Here is a 21,712-nt window from a genome sequence, read left to right on the forward strand (position 1 = left end):
TTCAGTCCCCAAGCTGACGCTCTATCCATGAGCCAAACCGGTCTCGGCACCTTGACTGCTTTCTAACATTATGATTTTAGGTGCCCCGGAGTGCTGTATGAATATTGTATTTCTATTTATTTTCTCGTAAGATTTTGATACTTAATGCTTTCCCCCACTCATTGCTCTGAAAGCTCCCATCTCTGATCTTAAAATAGCTCCTTATCTGCCACCACCTCCACAAAGCCTTTCCTGCTCCTAGACAGCCAACATATGACCCCTAGTCATGAGGTAGTCTTTGGAACCAACATATCTGATTAATTGTGAGATCATGGCCAAGTTTCTTAAAAATGCTCGGAGTCCTGATATCCCCATTAATACAGGGAGATTCATATATGTCCTGTGGCGTCATGAGGATCGAATGAGACAATGTACGCAAAGGGTCTGGCATGTGGAGGGTGTTTGTTGAATAAACAAACATTTATTTAAAGAGACATTTTGAAGAGCTGGACTTACCAAATACCCCAAGAGTGAACTAAACATCCTCAGAGGGAGGATAAAGCCAGTCATCTGTCTGAGTTCTTAGTCTAGTGAATCAAAGTATGAATTTCAAATTTAGGGGGAGAAATAGATTTCTACAGGTGGTAACACCACCATAGCTGTGCATTCTTAGGAATTGTGAACAGAAATTTTTAAAAATGCATTTATTATGGTTCCTAAGTAAGTTATAGTTATGACCAGTATCCCATGAATATTAAATTGCTTTTTATAAAAGTATTTAGCTAAAAAAATTGAAATGATACAGAGATTAGCATGACCCCTGCACAAGGATAACACGCAAATTCACGAAGCATTCGCATTTTTTATAAAAAGCATTTAGATATATTAAATTGTACATCCTGAAAATAATTTGGGGGATTTGAATGGAATTTCCAACATCATAACTGCCAGCTGTGGATTAATGCTGAGCCACTTGAAGGCCTGACAAATATTTTGTTTGGCAAGGGTAGAGTCATGTATTATAGAGGTCCTCTGAAATTCAGCTTCAGGGATAATCCTAGTTTTCCTTTAATGCTATTAAATAAAAGAAGAAACATATTAATGGTATATAAAGAGAAGAAATGTAGGATTAACAGATTATACTGGCAATAATACAGAAGATGACTTTGAACTTTAACATCCATAGTATTATGTTACCATTTCACCACTTTTTGAAGGCTTATTTTTACATTAATAGCATAATTAGTTGAATTGCTCAAAGTTAAGCCCTCTCTTTTTTCAAGAAAGCACATGTACAAACAACACACACATATACACACGTGCACATACATGCAAACACTTGCACACAAACCCATGCAAACACATGCATGCACACAAAAAGACACATGCACACATACAGATATATACATGATGGCTTTACCCACATCTGGAATCAAGAGTGAGAGTCACTCAGACGGGCAGTTCCCACAGCCTGTCCTGTTTGGTCAGTTCAAACACCCGGAGGAATTTGTCACTGTACAGCCTTCAGAATGTCAGGAAAACAAGACTGGGAGTGAAGAGATGGCCATGTGATTGCAATGTCTTCCTGAGAGAAGCCACTCCTCATGCCATGAGGAACGCTCCTGGGAATCTGCTCTTTCACTTCCAGGAAACCATTCTCCTATTGATTGGGCATTGTCTCAAGTGCCAAATAGGCCAACCAAGGATAGATGCCAGTGGGTGAAGGTGAGGGGCTCAGCCCTGAAATTTCCAGGCAGGGCTGGATGTTCATTTGCAGTGAAGTCATTCCATTTAAGTTTCATTTAAAAAAACACAACTTGCCGAAATCGGTTTGGCTCAATGAATAGAGTGTCAGCTTGGGGACTGAAAGGTCCCGGGTTCGATTCCAGTCAAGGGCATGTACCTTGGTTGCAGGCATATCCCCAGTAGGGGGTGTGCAAGAGGCAGCTGATCAATGACTCTCTCTCATTGATGTTTCTAGCTCTCTATCTCTCTCCCTTCCTCTCTGTACAAAATCAATAAAATATATTAAAAATAAAATAAAATAAAGCACAACTTGCAAAACAATGATGTCTGGGGTTTCACCTATGTGAAAAACAAGTCCTTGTCTGCGCAACTGGAAACACGTTTACCATGTGAAGCACAGATCCGGGCCAGGCCTGGATGGCAAGGCAACTATCTGTGTGGAAGAGTACAGTCACCATAGGCTCTAAAATGCCCAGGACCCCACAGTGGTGTAACACTCAGCAAGGTTGGACAGGACTGTTGGAGCACTTCTGTTGAAGATTGAGAAGAGAAGGAACAAAAAGACGATGGAGACACCCCACACACAGAAGAAAATACCAACAGGATGTTTTTTTGTGGAGCAACATGAAAACAAGGAGTTCAAGGTTACACACTGCAAAGCCAGGGTTTGAGAGCTCAGAGGGACCAAACCGATTCGGGGCTCAGTTGGATTTGGGAGTTCAAATGAAGGCGGCTGTGGAAAGTATAAGTGAGGCACAGAGGGGACAGTCCTGGGGGGAATCCTGTTTGGTTTAAACACAGGTCTGTGGGCTTGAAAACACGCTTTTAAAATAGTACCCCCAAATTAGGTTCAGACAACTATAATTTCACCCTCAAAATCAAGAAAACGGAATTAAATTTTTATTGTATTCTAAAAAACCAAAAATCCCTCACTGCTTCTATTGAACTGCTAAGTCATTCTCATGTGAAAAACAGATAAATGATTTGTGTGACTGAGGGGACCATGTCTAGAGTGCACACATGATCAAGACCACTCTGAGTGTGGGAATCTTACTAAGGGTGTTCAGGCTAATTTGCTATAAGCAGGTGCAAAAGCAAGGACACAGCAAGCTATTCACTGCATAGGTATGGCTTTCTGTATTTGGCACAAAGCCTCTTTGGTTTAAGCTTGTTTCTACTTGCATATAAGTTACCACTGACCAGCCAGTACAGGGCTGTGTTGTGGGGAAGATGTATTACTGACCAGTCCATGCTGGCAATTTTTGCTAGGATGGATCTGGTATTTGCTATAATATTAGCAAGGACTGCTTTTCTGGACTGCTTTGTCTAATGGCTGCTTAGTAGCAATGGCTACTTGGGCTGCAATAAAGACTCTCTTATATGCCCACAGCTTCTCAATTATCTTCTCTGTCCACTACCCAGTCTCCAAGGAGGGCCAGGGACTGGACCCAACAGTTGGCGTAGTTGAGCAGGAAAAAGAAGTGCTCCCACAATTGGTGCAATGAGCAGGGTTCAGGAATATGTGTGGATTTAGGAGCAGTTGTAGTTAATTGACATTTGGTTTGAGGATAATTTCTTTTATTTTATTTTGAAGATGACAGGGCACTCTTCATCATGGTTTCTCAAATACAGACCTACATTTGACAAAGCACCAGGATGGTGGAAACCTGGAGGGGACCCCCAGGTGAGGATGACAAAAGCTTTGTTTATTTGTGATTCACAGACTGGAGCAGAAACTCTCAAACAGTGTCTGTACGGAATAGTCCAGGGAACTTGTTAAAAAAGTACATTCCTTACTCACTATCCCAAAGATTTTGAGTCTAAATGTCTGAGATGGCTCCAAGCACAGGCATTTTGGTTCTTATTATGGAAATTTTAAAACATTTACAAAAGTAAAAAGATTAGTATAATGGACATCCATGTAACCAACACTCGGCTTAAACTTGTGGCCTGTGTTATTTTATCTACAACCCTTGCCCTGCATGCCCATATTATTCTGAAGCAAATCCCAGACATCATTTTTCCCCCCTGTAAATATTTCAGTATTGAACTCCAAAAGATAAAAACACTTATAAACAAACAAACAAACAATAAAGGGCACTAGATTAGAAAGGAAAGAGTAAAATTCTCTCTATTTATGAATGGCATGATCTTATACATAGAAAACCTAAAAAATATACATATGCTCAAAACTCTGAGACATAAGTTTGTTAAGAAAAATAAAAGGATACAAGAGCAACACAAAATCAATTGTATTTTTATGTACTGGCTCAAATAACCCTTCTGCTGCTGTGAAGTGTGGCAGGTATTTTGTAGCCAGATCCAGCCCTATTTTCCTCTCCTCGGCATTGTCACAAAAAGGGAAGCCAGCATCTTGGTTTTCCTGAAAAAATGATGACCTCTTCTATCACAGCGTTCCTGAGCAGAGGAACCAATAGTTCTTTTTTTAATTTAAATTCTTTATTGTTTAAAGTACTACATTTGTCTCCTTTTCCCCCCATTGATCTCTCCCTGGCCGTTTCCAACTTCCAGCTCATGTCCTCACCCCCCTACTTTCTATGTCCATAGGTTATACTTACAAAAAGCTTCTCTCTCTTTTTTTAATCCCCACTCAAGAATATGTTTCTATTGCTTTTTAGAGAAAGTGGAAGACAGAGGGACAGAGAGAAGTATTGACATGAGAGAAACACATAGATTGATTGCCTCCTGCATTAGCCCTTTCTTTCATTTTTTTTTACATTTTTTTATTAAATTATTATCTGTGTATGTATTTTAACATTGCCCCCCCCCACCCCCCCCCACCCACACACACACTGCATTAGCCCTTTGTAGGACTCAGTTCGGGGAGGAGCCTGCAACCAAAAGGTTCCTGCCCTTCACACCAGAATCAAACCTGGGAGCCTTCTGCCTGCAGGCTGACACTATCCACTGAGCAAAACCAACTAGGGCCCGATAGTTTTTAAACTCTAAAATCATGATTGTTATCGATTCTTACTTAGTACATTATAGGACTCTCTTTCACGGCCTGCGTAGAAAGAGTTCCAATTCAGGGTTCAGCTTCTGGAGAAGGGCCACACACAAATGAAAAGAGACTTGAAGAAATTCAATTTGGCGATTTGGGGGGCCAGGCGGTAGTCCAACTCTAGTGGGAGAACTACTACTGCTCTGGCCCTGTCATCCCCTTTTATTGAGGCTTAGCCCTTAGGCAGGAAATAACAGCTGCTTCAAACTAACATAATCTCAACTAAAGGTTGAGCAATTAAGGTTGTTGACCAGCCTTCCTGGCTTCCTGTCAACATCTCTTTCTCAGTAAACCTGATTTGGTTTCCAGCAGTACATTAATTATATAAAGCATTTTAACTGTAGGGAGCAGCTATAGGGCTAAGCCTCAGACTGACCTGTGGCAGGATCACAAACAGTCCCAGCGTGGAGGGCAGAGCCCTCCTAGCATCGTTTTAGAAAGAATTACCCTTTAGCCCTCTCATACCCCCTCTTTTCCCACAGATGTTTCTTAGCCTTGTGGTACAGCGATTACCACTAGGAGATGTTATGATGAACCACTTCTAACTGCTTCCTGCTGATAAGGGATGCCGACCAAGGGGTTAGCAGCCTGTTTCTTCCTCTCGGAGGGCTTTGTAGGACTATTTGAAGTTTAAAACCATCTAGGCGAGATGAGATAAAGTGAGTTAAGAAATTTAGACAAGCCTGGCCAGCATGGCTCAGTGGTTGAGCATCGACCTATGAACCAGGAGATCAGGAGTTCAATTCCCGGTCAGGGCACATGCCCAGGTTGTGGGCTCCATCCCCAGTGTGGGGCGTGCAGGAGGCAGCTGATCCATGATTCTCTCTCATCATTGATATTTCTATCTCTCCTTTCCTTCCTCTCTAGAATCAATAAAAACATCTTTTAAAAAAAAGAAAAGAAATTTAGAAGACATAGTCCTAAGGTTACGACTATGAGTAGCATTAACAGTAGTCCTATCAATGGGAGAAGCCATTTCCAGACCCCGCCCCTCTCCCTGAAAGCAGCCTAGGACTCAGATAGCTCTTGACTTCTTTCTGTTGCTCCTTTGATTAGATCCTTAGCCTTATCCCTGATAGTGCCTGGCTGGTTGGCATAAAAGCAGCACTCTTCTCCTAAGAAGAGGCAGATTCCACCTTTCTCTGCTGTTAATACATGCAATCCTCTTCTATTTTGTAGTACTACTGTGGCTAAGGAATCAACTTGATCCTCCAAGGCAATTAGGATCTCAGCTACTCTTTCTATGTCTTCTGAGAATTCTTGGGTCAAAACTTGATAAGAGGAGACAGAGTAAGCTATTCCCCCTACCCAGGCTCCTATGCTACCTGCAATTCCTTATATCTACTTACTGCTTTAAGGGGGGCTTCAAGGGATTGGTAGTTGTGTATAATAGACATATTTGGCGTAAGATAGATAGGAGTGCACACTTCCTTCCAGTATGCAGGCAGGCAGGCAGGGGTAAGCCTGTAGAATGTTCCTGCAGGGGGGCACCAGGGTTTGGTGGTGTTTTCAGCCTGGAGAGCGGAGTTGCATAGATCATCTGGAAGGCAACTTGTTGGGTGGGTACTAAATGGCCCTGGGTACTGCTGAAACAAATAGGAACAACATTAGTTAGCTGCACATTGGTCATGACAGGTCCTATCATTTCTTCTGCTAAGTTCCTGGTTTAGCTATATTTACTGGGGTAGCCATTAATATGAGTGGACCTGGGGGAAGACATAATCAACAATCTCTAGCCAAATTAGGGTTGATAATATTGAGGAGGTGGTGGGTTGAATCGAGGAGCTGATAGAATTGGGGGTCCAAGTCATATTGCCTCTGAGGCCGAGTTCTTAGTCTTGGTACTGGTCGATACCTTGGATGCTTCCTGTCATTGCTTGATTGTTTCTAGTCCAATGGCTTCCCTGGCTCAGGCTCAGTCAACAGACGTATGCACTGCTTGAGGATCCCTGACAATGGTTGTGGAGCTTCCCTGTCCAGTAGACCTGTGTTTTCCATATACAGAGCTTTATTCCAGTGTAGCAGTAGCTCCCCTGATAAGAGGAAAGACTTAGGCCCTAACCGATTTGGCTCAGTGGATAGAGCATCAGCCTGCAGACTGAAAGGTCCCAGGTTCGATTCCAGTCAAGGGCATGTACCTTGTGCGGGCACATCCCCTGTGGGAACTGTGCAGAAGGAAGCTGATTGATGTTTCTAACTCTATATCCCTTTCCCTTTCTTTGTGTAAAAAAATTAAATATATATATACACATACACACACACACACACACACACACCGTGTTTCCCCGAAAATAAAACATCCTCTGAAAATAAGACCTAGTGCATGGAAAGATAAGACATCCCCTGAAAATAAGACCTAGTGCAACTTTGGGAGAAAAAATTAATATAAGACACTGTCTTATTTTTGGGGAAACAGGATACACACACACACACACACACACACACACACACACATACATATATATTTATTTTTAAGAGGAAATACTTACAATAGTGTCATCCTGGGTCCTGGTTAAGGAGGGGCAGGATGGATATGTAGTTGCAAGGGAGAGTGGGAACATACAGGCTATGATTAAGAGAAGTGTGTTTTTCCCCCTGTTCCTGTTCAGTGGGGGTCCACAGCAGTGAACAGCTAGAATGAAGAGTAGTATTATAACTACTCCTGCAAGGCAAATGTAGCCAAGGATGGCATGACAAGAAGTGGTCCAGAATTCATGATGAGGCCTTCGTTTCCTTGCTGAGGCACAGCCAGAGGGAATTTTCAAGACTTGGGGTCACCTTCCACTCGGACTGATCACTGCTTGGCTCCTGAGCTGCCTTCACACACGAGTGGTGGATCCAGGTGCCCAATCCTACAACCTTCAGAGCTGTGGGTGTGGTTCATATGACTAGATAGGGTCCTTTCCAGGTAGGCTTGAGAGGCTCCTTTTTCCAATCCTTTACCCAAACATTGTCTCCAGGTTTATAAGGATCTACAGCTGTTCCTAGAGAGATGGGTAACCGATCAGTAACCCATCTGTGGACCTCAAAGACAGTTTTTCCAAGTCCTTATAGTTGCTTCTGGATTTCCAAGTTCCCTATTTCCCCCAAATCTCCCTTTGGTCCATTTAAAGGAGGGGGTCTACCATATAGAATGTCAAAGGGAGAGAAACCTACCCTGACCCTCGGGGCACAGTGTACCCGCAGGAGTACAAGAGGCAAGATATCTGTCCAGGGTAAGGTTGTCCCTTGGCATAGCTTAGCCATAGCCTGCTTTAGAGTCCAGTTCATGCACTCCACTTTCCCTGAACTCTGAGGCCTGTGAGCTGTATGTAGTTTCCATCTAATTCCTAAAGCCTTGGCTACCTGTTGTACTATTTCTGCTACAGAGGCTGGGCCTTTATTAGACCCAATGGTCAGAGGCATTCAAAACTGTGGAATTATATCCTTCAGAAATGCCTTAGGGACTTCTTTTGCCTTTTCTATTCGAGTGTGATATGCCTCAACCCATCCTGAAAAGGTGCAAACAAAAACTAGTAGGTATTTATTTCCTCTGCTAGGCCCCATTTCATTAAAATCTACTTCTAAGTCTTCAAAGAGAGTTTGCCCACAGCACTGAACTCCCATCGGTCCTATGGGACCCTGTTTGGCATTGTTCTGCACACGGGGGAGGCAATGCTGAGAGACTGAGGCACACAAAGAGGGAAGACGAGCAATCAGGTAGTACCTGCTAAGTGAACAATATTTGGGCTTCTGTCTGAATCAGTTGGTTCCCAATAACTTAAAAAACAAAACAAAACAAAAAGTAAATGTTTGTTGCCTCTCACTTTGAAAGCTCTTTTATTTTATTTTTATTGTTTAAAGTATTACATATAGTACATATATATCCTTTTCCCCCCATTGACCTTCCCCAGCCTCTCCTATCTCCCCCAACCCCATCCTATGCCTTCATTTCCCCCACACACACCCAGTGTCTTGTATCCATTGGTTGCGCTTATAGGCATGCATAAAAGTCCTTTGGTTGATCTCTTTCCCCCGCTCCCCAACCCTCAACCTCCCCGCTCTAATCTGACAGTCTGTTCAATGTTATACTGCCTCTGTATCTATCTTTTGTTCATCAGGTTATAACGTTCCTTATTTTCCATAAATGAGTGAGATCAAGTGGTCTTTTTCTTTCATTGCCTGGCTTATTTCACTTAACACAATGCTCTCTAATTCCACCCATGCTGCTACAAATGGCAAAAGTTCCTTCTTTATAGCAGCATAGTATTCCATTGTGTAGATGTACCAGTTTCCTAATCCATTCATCTGCTGATGGGCATTTAGGCAGTTTCCAAATCTTAGCTATGTTGTATTGTGTTGCTATGAACATAGGGGTGCACATATTCTTTCTGACTGGTGTTTCCTGGGATATATTCCTAGAAGTGGGATTACTGGGTGAAATGGGAGTTCCATTTTTAGTTTTTTGAGGAAACTCCATACTGTTCTCCACAGTGGCTACACCAGTCTGCATTCCCACCAGCAGTGCATGAGGGGTCCCTTTTCTTCACATCCTTGCCAGCACTTGTTTGTTGATTTGTTGTTAATAGCCATTCTGACAGGTGTGAGATAATAATGCATTGTTGTTTTGATTTTCATCTCTCGGATAATTAGTGACTTTGAGCATGTTTTTATATGTCTCTTGGCCGTCCTTCTGTCTTCTTTTGAAAAGATTCTATCTAGGTCCATTGCCCATTTTTTTTATTGGATCATTTATCTTTCTTTTATTACATTGTATAAGTTCCCTGTAAATGTTGGAGATTAAACCTTTAACAGTGATACCATTAGCAAATATGTTCTCCAATACAGTGGGCTTTCTTGTTGTTTTGTTGATAGTTTCTTTTGCTGTGCCAAAGCTTTTTATTTTTATGTAGTCCCATTTGCTTATTTTCTCATTAGTTTCCATTACCCTAGGAGTGGTAGTGGTGAAGAAATTGCTTCAGGATATGTCTGAGCTTTATCTCCCTGTGGATTCCTCTAATATTTTTAAGGTTTCCCATCTTATGTTTAAGTCCTTTATCCATCTTGAGTTTATTTTTGTGTATGGTGTAAGTTGGTGATTTAGTTTCATTTTTTTGCATGTATCTGTCCAATTTCCCCAACACCATTTATTGAAGAGACTGTCTTGACTCCATTGTATGTTCATGCGTCCTTTGTCAAATATTAATTGAGCGTAGTGGTTTGGGTTGATATCTGGGTTCTCTATTCTATTCCATTGGTCTATATGTCTGTTCTTGTGCCAGTATCATGCTGTTTTGAGAACAGTGGCTTTATAATACAGCTTGAAATCTAGTATTGATATCCCACCTACTTTGTTCTTCTTTCTCAGGATTGCTGGGGCTATTTGGGGTCTTTTTTTATTTCAGATGAATTTTTGGAGAGTTCTTTCTAGGTCTGTGAAATGTGCCATTGGTATTTTAACGGGGAGTGAATTGAATCTATGGATTGCTTTGGGTAGTATGGACATTTTAATGATGTTGATTCTACCAATTCATAAACATGATATGTTCTTCCATCTGTTCATATCTTCCTCTATCTCTTTTTTCAGTGTCCTGTTATTTTCTGCGTATGTCTTTAACCTCCTTAGTTAAGTTAATTCTTAAGTAACTTATTTTTTGTTGTTGTTGCAATAGTAAATGGGATTGCTTTCTTTAGTCTCTCTTCCTATAAGTTCACTATTGGTGTATAGAAATACTATAGATTTCTTGGCACTAAATTTGTATTCTGCTGCATTGCCACATTCATTTATTAAGTCTAATAGTTTTTTTGGTGGAGCATTTCGGGATTTTTATATACAGTATCATGTCATCTGCAAATAAGGACAGCTTTACTTCTTTTCCAATTTGGATGTCTTTTATTATATTTCTTCTTCTTGTCTAATTGCAATCGCTAATACTTACAGTACTATGCCAAACAGCAGTGGTGAGAGTGGGCATCCTGTCTTGTTCCTGTTCTTAGGTCAAATGGTTTTAGTTTTTACCCATTGAGTATGATGTTCACTGTGGGCTTATCATATATGGCTTTATTATGTTGAGGTATGATCCTTTTATTCCCACCTTGCTGAGTGTTTTGATCAAGAAAGAGTGTTGGAGCTTGTCAAATGCTTTTTCTGCATCAATTGATATGACTATGTGATTTTTATCTCTCAATTTGTTTATATGATTTATCATGTTTATTGATTTGTGGATATTGTACCATCCTTGTATTCCCAGGATAAATCCTCCTTGGTCATGGTGTATGATCTTTCTGATGTACTGCTGGAGCTGATTTGCTAGAATTTTGTTGAGGATTTTGGCATCTATGTTCATGAGGGATATTGGTCTGTAATTCTCTTTCATTGTGTTGTCTTTATCTGGTTTTGGTATTAGGGTGATGCTGGCTTCATAAAAGGCTCTTGGAAGTGTTCCTTCCTCTTGAATGTTTAGGAATAGTCTGAGGAAGATAAGTTTTAGTTCTTCCTTGAATGTTTGGTAAAACTCCCCTGTGAAGCCATCTGGCCCCAAGCTTTTGTTTGCTGGAAGCTTTTTGATGACTGCTTCAATTTCTTCCATAGTTATTGACCTATTGAGATGTTTAGATTCTTCCTGATTGAGTTTTGAGTTTTGGAGGGTTGTATTTTTCTAGGAATATGTCCATTTCCTCTATGTTGTCCAGTTTGTTGCAATAGAGTTGTTCATAGTATTTTTTCATAATAATTTTTATTTCTGTGAGATCAGTTGTTATTTCACCTCTTTTATTTCTGATGTTGTTTATTTGGATCCTCTCTCTTTGCTTCTTGGTGAGCCTGGCTAGAGGTTCATCAATATTGTTTATCCTTTTAAAGAACCAACTCTTGGTTTTGTTGATCTTTTGTATTGTGTGATGTTGTTGTTTTGTCTCTATGTTGCTTATCTCCACTCTGATCTTTATTATTTCCTTCCTTCTGCTTACAATGGGCTTTTCTTGTTGCTCTCTTTCTAACTCTTTGAGTTGTAGGGTTAGGTAATTTATTACCATTGTTTCTTGTTTTTTACAGTAGGCATGTAGAGCTATGAACTTCCCTCTCAAGACTGCATTCACTGTGTCCCATAGATTTTGGATTGTTGTGTTTTTATTATTGTTTGTTGCCATGATGTTTTTTATTTCTTCCTTGATCTCTCTGGTGACCCAGTCATTGTTTAATAGCATGCTATTTAGTCTCCATGTGTTTGAATTTTGGGGATTGTTTTTATTGTAGTTGATTTCCAGTTTTATGATTTCCAATGTTATCTGAAAAGATGCTTGATATGATTTCTATCTTCTTGAATTTGAAGAGACTTTGCCTGTGACCCAGGTGCACTTGAGAAGAATGTATATTCTGTGGCTTTGGGGTGAAATGATCTGAAGATAGCAATTAATTCCATCTGGTCTAGTGAGTCATTTAGGATTGATGTTTCTTTGCTGATTTTTTTCTTTAGAGGATTTGTCCAATGGTGATAGTGGGGTATTAGAATCTTATACTATGATTGTATTGCTGTCAATCTCTCCCTTGATATCCTCCAGGAGTTTTTTTTTTTTTTTTTTTTTTTTTTTTTTTTTTTTTTTTTTTTTTTTTTTTTTTTTTTTTTTTTTTTTTTTTTTTTTTTTTTTATGTGTTTGGATGCTCCTGTATTGGGTGCATATATGTTTACCAGAGTTATTTCTTCTTGTTGGATTGCTCCCTTTAGTATTACGAAGTGGCCTTCCTTATCTCTTTTTATGTCCTTCACTTTGAGATCTAATTTGTCAGATATAAGTATTGCTACCCCTGTTTTTTTTTTTGTTTGTTTGTTTTGTTTTTTTCATTTTCATTCACCTAAAAACATTTTTCCATCCTTTCATCCTCAGTCTGTGTGCATGTTTTTTTCTGAGGTGGGTTTCTTGTAGACAGCAGACATATGGGTCTTATTTTCTTATCCAATCTATTACCCTATGTCTTCTGATTGGGGCATTTAATGAATTTACATTTAAAGTTATTATTGATAGGTACTTGTTCATCACCATTTTTATTTTTTACCTCTGTGTTCCTTCTTCTTTTTTATTTTTATTTTTATTTTTATTTTTTATTTTTTATTTTTTAAGCAGACCCTTTAGCATTGCTGGTTTGGTGGTAATAAACTTCCTTAGTCAGTTTTTTGTCTGTGAAGCTCCTGATTTCACCTTTAATTTTAATTGAAAACCTTGCTGGGTACAGTATTCTTAGATTCAGACCCTTCCTTTGCATGACTTTGTATATTTCATTCCATTCCCTTCTGGCCTGATCTGTTTCTGTGGAGAAATCAGTTGCTAGTCTGATGGGGGTTCCTTTGTAAGTAACTTTGTCTCTTTAGCTGCTTTTAGTATCTTACTTTGTCGTTGGTGTTTGCCAATTTAATTATAGTGTGCCTTGGCATCAGTCTTTTGGATTTCATTTTGCTTGGGACTTTGTGAGCTTCTTGGATTTGTATAGGTTTTTTCTTCCCTACATCAGGAAAGTTTTCTGTCATTATTTCTTCAAACAGGTTTTCTATTCTTTGCTCCGTTTCCTCCCCGTCTGGTGACCATATTCTATGGATGTTGTTTTGTTTCGTGTTGTCCCAAAGTTCCCATAGGTTCTCTTCCTGCTTTTAAAATTTTTTTTCTAGAAGCTGCTCTACTTGAGTATTTTTTCCTACCTTTTCTTCTAGCTCACTGATGTGGTCATCTGCTTTTTTCTAGTCTACTCTTGATTCTTTCTATTGAGTTCTTTACAGCTGTGATGTCATTTTTCATTTCTTCTTGGTTTTTCTTCATTTCCTCTTGGTTCTTACACATATTGTTGAATTTGTCTTCCATTATTTTCATCCACCTTATGACCATTTCTCTGAATTCCTTCTCTAACAGGTTGCTTGCCTCCATTTTGTTTACTTTCCTTTCTGGTGATGCCTGCTTTTCTTTCATATGCGGGCTGTTTCTTTTTCTCCTCATGTTCTCTCTTCTTCCAGAGTTTGGCTATGTAGTTCTCTCTCTCCTTTCTGTGGTGGAGTGTAGAGCTCTGAATCGTGTGCTTGCTCCACTTGGGAACTAGTGTTCTCGGTTTTGCAGCTGTTTGGTTGGTGTTGTAGTTGTAGATTCCCTGGGCTTTTCAGCTTCCAATAATATCTTCTTTTCCTTCAAGATGGCATGGTCTCCACATCCAACCAGGTCGCTCCAGGAGGGAACTCAGCAGCAGTGGGAGCTTCTTGGTCAGAGGAGCCCCATCTGACAGTCCCCCACAGTCTCCTGGAGTATAGCTGTCCCTCAATTCACCAACAAACACTCCCCATACAACCACACACTCTCCTTTTGTTTTCTCACTCACAGACTGTCTTTCAGTCTTCCTTCCCATCAGCAGCCATCTTTCTTCCTGAAGGGTCTTTCATTTTTACGTTAGTAATGGTTTATGTGAACAAGTTCAGTAGCTAAACTATGACCATGAGTTTTTAAAAATGCCAGTGCAGTCCTCCCAACCCCCTTGCTAGAGGCCAAGTCCGGTGGGTCATAATAAATGTGAGAAGTCCTCAAAAGTTTCAATAAACTCTTTCAGTAGGACTGAAAATCTGCATGTTATTACCTGCTGCTGAAAAAGCCAAAGGCAATTTCTCCAACCTGATCATCTTTATTGTTTACCAAAACTTATCTTTGATATGTATATCTGCTTTGATAGACGGGGAAACTATGTGAATAAAAAGCCCTGGGTGCAGAGATTCAAGGAGCTTAGTCACTAGAACTAAATTTCCATCTGGCACCCCAACATGCCTTCCAAATTCTTATTTCTTCTCTAGTCTCAACATTCACTTATGCACAGCCCCTTCTCCAGATTCCTGAACCCTAGTAGATGTGGGTAAAACCCCAGCATTTATGGCGCCCGAGACAAGAACATCTCATCATTGACGTTTCTCTCCCAATCTCCCTTCTTCTCTGAAATCAAGAAAAATATATTTTAAAAATTAAATTTGGAAGGGAAAAAACACACCCTAGAGATTAAAAATGGGGTGGAATAAGTGGAAGCTAAACTGACACTCTCCCAGGACCAAACTGGAATTACAGCTAAAATACAAAGAAAAAATTCTAAATAATCAACTGAAGACTAACTGGAGAAATCCAGATAACTAAGGACATAGACTGCATAGAGACTAGTAGGAAGTGTTGAGGCACAAAAAGGGCTGTCCAGGCTCTACCAACACAGCAGCTCAAAGGTCTGGAAGGAATCTCAGCTGTGGGAGGTCCCCACTGAGAACTCTGGAGTCTAAACCTCAAACTGTGTTCCTCAACCAAGAACCAGAACTGCAAAGGAACCCACAGAATATCTGGTTGTGAAAAGCAGCAGGGTTTTCATCTGCCAGGGAGAGATGGATAGAAATGCAGGCACACTCTTGAAAGTCCAATGCACAAAGTTTCATGTGCAGCTACTCACCTTGTGCTTGAGCAGAGCCAGGGTAGAATGGAATTAGAGCTATGTGAGGAGAGCCCGGGGGTGCAGGTTCTAGGGTTGAGGCTTGGAGGGCAGCCACACCAGTTTCCTGCAGAGTCATTCTCTCACTTGCTTAGCACATCTTTCTCTGTGGATCTTTGCTATCCAGTTGGATTTTGCCTGAAGAAAAGAAAGTTACTGCATCCTGTTGGAAGACCACTTGTCCCGCCCTATTGTAGATAGCCTGAGGAAAACTAAGACTCTGAGAATAACAATCAGACTGCAGAGAGGAGGAACTAAGATGGCAGCATAGGTAAATGACTAACTGCAGCCTCACACAACAATTTCAAAAAAATACAACTAAAATACAAAATGGACATTATCCAGAACTACAGGAAAGTTGACTGACTGGAAATTTTAAAACTAAAAGAAAGAGAAAACCAGAAGGAAAATCAGAGAAGCTGTAAAAGCCTAAGGTATGGAGATACCGTGTGCATGGGGAGAGGACGGAGCCAGAGAGGAGGGGGAGACTGAGTGCCTGGCTGGTGTTCCCTAGCAGGAAGAAGATAAAAGCTTCGGAATGTGCTGAACCCCAGTTCCAACAGCACTGAACCCCAGTTCTGGGTGAGACCCTGGGGACCCAGGCTCATACAGAGGGAATCTAGGCTGTAAGGAGGAGCGGCGAAAGGCAGCCCCAGAGTCATGCACATTACACGCAGAGGACGGACTATTGACTCTGCTGTTAGATTGCCCTAGCAGGAAGGAGACAAAAGCTCTGGACTATGCTAAGCCCCAGTTCCGACTGCACTAAACCCCAGTTCTAGGCCAGACCCTGGGGACCCAGGCTCATACAAAGGGATTCTGGGCTGTAAGGCAGAAATTCAGGGGAGAGGCTAAAGGCAGTCCCGGAGGCGTACAAGTTGCACACAGAGGACAGACTGTTGACTGTGCCGCTGGTTTGCCCTAGCGGGAAGGAGACAAAAGCTCTGGACTGCTCTGAACCCCACTTCCAACCCCAGTTCCAACTCACTGAACCTCAATTCCAAGCTTGTTGGGGGAGAGACTATACTGGTAGCACCTTTCTCTCAGAGGTGCTTGCAGCAAGTACTGAAGGACACTGAGGAACAGAGACTCAGGAACCTCATAGGGTGGGGCTGACGGAAGCGAAGGCTGTAGGCTCCACCCTGAAACTCCGCCCCATCTAAGCTGAGCACAGAGGCTTTTACAATTTCCAAGTCTAGTAGAATAAGGCTGTCTCCCAGCATAGACACAGCTGATCCTCACAACCAATTGGCCTGGAGGTCAGTTCCTCCCAGTGATACCAACAACAATCAAGACTTAACTACAACAAGGCTATACACACAGTCCACAAAGGGGTGCACCAAAAGTGTCTACTGCAGGTAACTGGGAGGCTGACCCACTGAACCATATGGGACACCTTAGCACACAAAGCCACCCTGCCAACTCAGGGAAGCTGTAAAATGCTGAGACAAGGAAATAGATCACAAACAAAAGAAATGGAGGAAAAGAAGAGACTGAATATAAAGTTCAAAACCACGCTTATAAGGTTTTTCAAGAATTTCCTAGAAAAGGTCGATAAGACCTATGAGGAGATGAAAAGGGATCAACAAGAACTAATAAGGGATCAACAAGAATTAATAAGGGATCAACAATAAATAAAGAATACATTGTCTGAAATAAAAAATATTATACAGACTCCTAAAAACAAAATGGAAGATCGCAAGAATCAAGTCAAAGATTTGGAATATGAAGAGCCAGAAGACAGTCCTCCGCAGAAGAAAGAAGACAAGAGAATCCAGAAAGTTGAAGATAGTGTAAGAAACCTCTGGGACAACTTCAAGCGAATCACCATCAGAATTATGGGGGTCCCAGCCGAAACCGGTTTGGCTCAGTAGAGCGTCAGTCTGCGGACTGAAAGGTCCCAGGTTCGGCAGTTTGCGCTGAAGGCCCGTTTCCTAGGCTACAGACGGAGGACTTGGTTCCTCATTTGCGCCTAGGGGAAAGTCCCCGGACTGTGGGCAGAGAGTGCCACGTGCGCACGCACGCCGACCTCCCCGCTTCTCGCTGTGAAAGGTCCTAGGTTCGATTCCGGTCAAGGGCATGTACATTGGTTGTGGGCACATCCCCAGTAGGGGGTGTGCAAGAGGCAGCTGGTCGATGTTTCTCTCTCATCGACGTTTCTAGCTCTCTATCCCTCTCCCTTCCTCTGTGCAAGAAAAATCAATAAAATGTATTAAAAAAAAAAAAAAAAAGAATTATGGGGGTCCCAGAAGATGAGAGAGAGCAAGATACCAAAAACATACTGAAAGAAATAGTGACAGAAAACTTACCCCACCTGGTGAATGAATTAGATTTACAAGTCCAGGAAGGGCACAGAACTCCAAACAAAAGGAATCCAAAGAAATCCACACCAAGACACATCATAATTAAACATCCCAAGAGCAAAAGACAAAAAGAGAATATTAAAAGCAGCAAGAGAAAAGCAGGTAGTTACCTATAAAGGAGCACCCATATGATTGTCAGCTGACTTCTCAACAGAAACCATGCAGGCCAGAAATGGCAAAAAACGGGAATGGCAAGAAATATTCAAGGTGATGAATAGCAAGAACCTACAGCCAAAAATAATCTACCCAGCAAAGCTATCACTCAGAATCGAAGGCCAGATAAAGAGCTTCACTAATAAAAAAAAGCTAAAGGAGTTCATCACCGCAAACCAGAATTATATGAATTGCTGAAGGGGTTTTTTTCGGAAGAGAAAGTAAATAAAGATAAAAACTATGAACAACAAATACTTAACTATCAATAAGTGAATCTAAAAACCAAGGGAATTAAAAAAAATCTGATGAACAATATTAACTTGTGATTATAATAGAATCAGAGATATGGAAGGGGAGTGAACTGACGATTCTCGGGGAAAAGGGAAGTGGGGGTGTGGGAAGAGACTGAACATAAACTGTGCACCTATGGATGAGGACAATGGGGGGTGGGAAAAAGGCAGAGGGTGGAGTGGGAACCTAGTGGAGGGGAGCAATGGAGGGGGGGGTGGAATGAGGAACATTTGTAATAATCTGAACAATAAAGATTTATATTTAAAAAAAAAAAAAGGCTAAAGAAGTTCATTTTTACCAAGCCAGCATTACAAGAAACACTAAAAGGACTGCTGTAATGAGAGGAAGAAATAGAAAAGCATAGGAATTTAAATGGTTAATAAATACCTATTATTAATATCCTTAAATGTCAATGAATTAAATGTTCCAATCAAAAGACATAGGGTAGCTGAATGGATACCAAAATGTTACCCAACTATATGCTGTCTACAAGAGACCAACCTCAGAACAAAAGATTCACAAAGATTGAGAGTGAAAAGATAGGAAGAAATTTTCCATGCAAATAAAAAAGAAAAAAGCACTGACATAACAATATTCATATCTGACTAAATAGACTTCAAAATGAAGGCCATCACAAGAGACAACCAAAGTCACTACATAATACTAAAGGGATCAATCCAAAAAGAGAATATAACCCTGGTAAACATATATGCACCCAATATAGGAGCACCTAAATATATAAATAAAACTTTTAGAGGACTTTTAGGGAGAAAGCAACAGCAACATAGTTATAGCAGAGGACTTTAAAAACCTTCTGTCTTCACTGGATAGATCTTCCAGACAAAATTTAACAAGTAAACAGTGACTCTAAAGGATACACTGGATCAGATAGATTTAATTGATATTTATAGAACATTTCACTCCAAAGATAAAGAATATACATTCTTCCCAAAACCACATGGGTCATTCACAAAGATAGATCATATGCTAGGACAGAAAACAAGTCTTTACAAGTTCAAGAACATTGAAATCATACCAAGCATCTTCTCAGATCACAATGAAATGAAGTTAGAGATAAACTATAATAAAAACACTCAAAAACATTCAAACACATGGAGACTAAATAGCATGTTATTAAACAATGAATGGGTTACCAATGAGAGATCAAGAAAGAAATAAAAAGTTTCCTTCACACCAATGAAAATGGTCACAGAACAACCCAAAATCTCTGAGACACAGCAAAAGCAGTCATGTGAAGGAAATTTATAGCACTCAATACCTACCTAAAAAAATTAATAATAAATTACCTAATCCTACAACTTAAAGAAATAGAAATAGAGCAACAACAACAACAACAACAACAACAAAAAACACAGAGTAAGTAGATTGAATGAAGTAATAAAGATTAGAGCAGAAACAAGTGGCATGGATACTAAAAAAAAATACAAAAATTCAATGCAACCAAAAACTGGTTCTTTGAAAAGATAAACAAGATTGATGAACCTTTACCCAGAGTCATTAAGAAACAGAGAGGACCCAAATAAATAAAATCAGAAACAAAAGCAGAGAAGTAACCACTGAGAACAGAAATAAAAAGGATTGTAATAAAATACTATGAACTATAGGCCAACAAGCTGGATAATGTGGATGAAATGGACAAATTCCTAGAAAAATACAATTTCCCAAAACCGAATCAGGAAGAATCAGAAACCTGAGTAGGCTAATAATAACTGATGAAATTGAAGCAGTAATAATAAAAATTTTAAAACTCTCAGAAAACAAAAGCCCTGGTCTGGATGGCTTCACAGGAGAGTTTTCCAAACATTCAGGAAGAACTTATACCTGTACTCCTCAAACTATTTCAAAAAATCCAAGAGGAAGGAACACTTCCAAGCTATTTTTATGAGGCCAGCATTATCCTAATTTTAAAACCAGATAAATACACCACAATGAAAGAGAATTGCAGGCCAATATCTCTGGTGAATGTAGATGCTAATATTCTCAACAAAATATTAGCAAATCAGACCCAGTAATGTATTAAAAAGATCATAAACGATAATCAATAATGCAAGGGGTGCAAGGCTGGTACAATATTCGTGAACAATAAATGTCATACATCACATAAACAAATTGAAAGACAAAAATCTCATGATCATATACATAGACACAGAAAAAGCATTTGACAAAATCCAACACACATTTTTGATAAAAATTCTCAGCAAAGTAGGAATAGAAGGAGCATATCTCATGATGATAAAGGCCATATATGACAAACCTACAGCCAGCATCATATTCAATGGGCAAAAACTAAAACCATTTCCCCTAAAAACAGGAACAAGACAGGGATGTCCACTTCAACCACTCTTTTCAACATAGTACTGGAAGTCCTAGCTTCAATGATCAGATAAGAAGAAGAAATAAAAGGCAGCCAAATTGGAATGGATGAAGTAAAACTCCTATTATTTGCAGATGGCATGATATTGTACATAGAAAACCCTAAAGACTCCACCAAAAAACTATAGGATTTAATAAATGAATTTGGCAATTAAGCAGGATACAAAATCAACACCCCAAAATAGATGGCTTTTTAATTGTAGATACCACTGCACTCGGACCAGCCATATAGATGGCTTTTTAAATACACCAATAATGAATTCTCAGAAAGAGAAACTAAATAAACAATCCCATTTACCATTGCAACAACAAAAAATTAAGATACTTAGGAATAAACTTAACCAAGGAGGTAAAAGACTTGTACTTGGAAAATTACAGGACATTGAAAAAAGAGATAGAGAGCCGAGACCGGTTTAGCTCAATGGATAGAGCGTCGGCTTGGGGACTGAAGGGACCGGGGTTCGATTCTGGTCAAGGGCATGTACCTTGGTTGCGGGCATATCCCCAGTAGGGGGTGTGCAAGAGGCAACTGATCGATGACTCTCTCTCATCGATGTTTCTAACTCTCTGTCTCTCTCCCTTCCTCTCTGTACAAAATCAATAAAATATATTTTAAAAAAAAGAAAAAAAAAAGAAAAAAGAGATAGAGAAATACATAAACAATTGGAATAATATACTCTGATCATGGATTGGTAGAATCAACATCCTTAAAATGTTCATATGAACCAAGGCAATCTACAGATTCATTGCAATTCCTATTAAAAGACCAACAACATATTTCAGAGATCTAGAAGAAATACTCCAATAATTTATATGGGGGGAAAAAGGGACCCTGAATAGCTGCAGCAATCTTGAGAATGAAGAACAAAGTTAGAGGAATCATAATACCAGATATCAAGTTATATTACAAAGCCATTGTAATCCAAACAGCCTGATACTGGCAGAAGAACAGACATATAGATCAATGGAACAGAAAAGAGACTTTTGAAATCAACCCAAGCTCAATTAATATTTGTCCAAGGAGGCAAGAGCATAAAATAGAGTCAAGAGAGTCTTCAATAAATGGTGTTGGGAAAATTGGACAGATACATGCAAAAAAAAAAAAAAAAAAAAAAAAAAAAAGAAAAAAGAAAGAAAGAAAGAAAAGAAACTAAACTACCAACTTATACCATAAACAAGAATAAAATAAAAATGGATAAAAGAGTTAAATGTAAGCCAGGAAACCATAAAAATCCTGGAAGAAACCATAGGCAGCAAAATCGCAGACATTTCTCATAGCAATATGTTTATAGATGT

General features: G+C 39.9%; 1 non-coding gene across 1 annotated transcript; it reads left to right on the plus strand.

The window, feature by feature from the left end:
- Positions 1-740: 740 nt before the first annotated feature.
- On the plus strand, positions 741-844 carry LOC118730987. The gene has a single exon (XR_004991709.1). It is a non-coding gene; the product is annotated as a U6 spliceosomal RNA (small nuclear RNA).
- Positions 845-21,712: the final 20,868 nt, after the last annotated feature.

Source organism: Pipistrellus kuhlii, unplaced genomic scaffold (genome assembly GCF_014108245.1).
Source record: "Pipistrellus kuhlii isolate mPipKuh1 unplaced genomic scaffold, mPipKuh1.p scaffold_m20_p_3, whole genome shotgun sequence".
NCBI classification, from domain to species: domain Eukaryota; kingdom Metazoa; phylum Chordata; class Mammalia; order Chiroptera; family Vespertilionidae; genus Pipistrellus; species Pipistrellus kuhlii.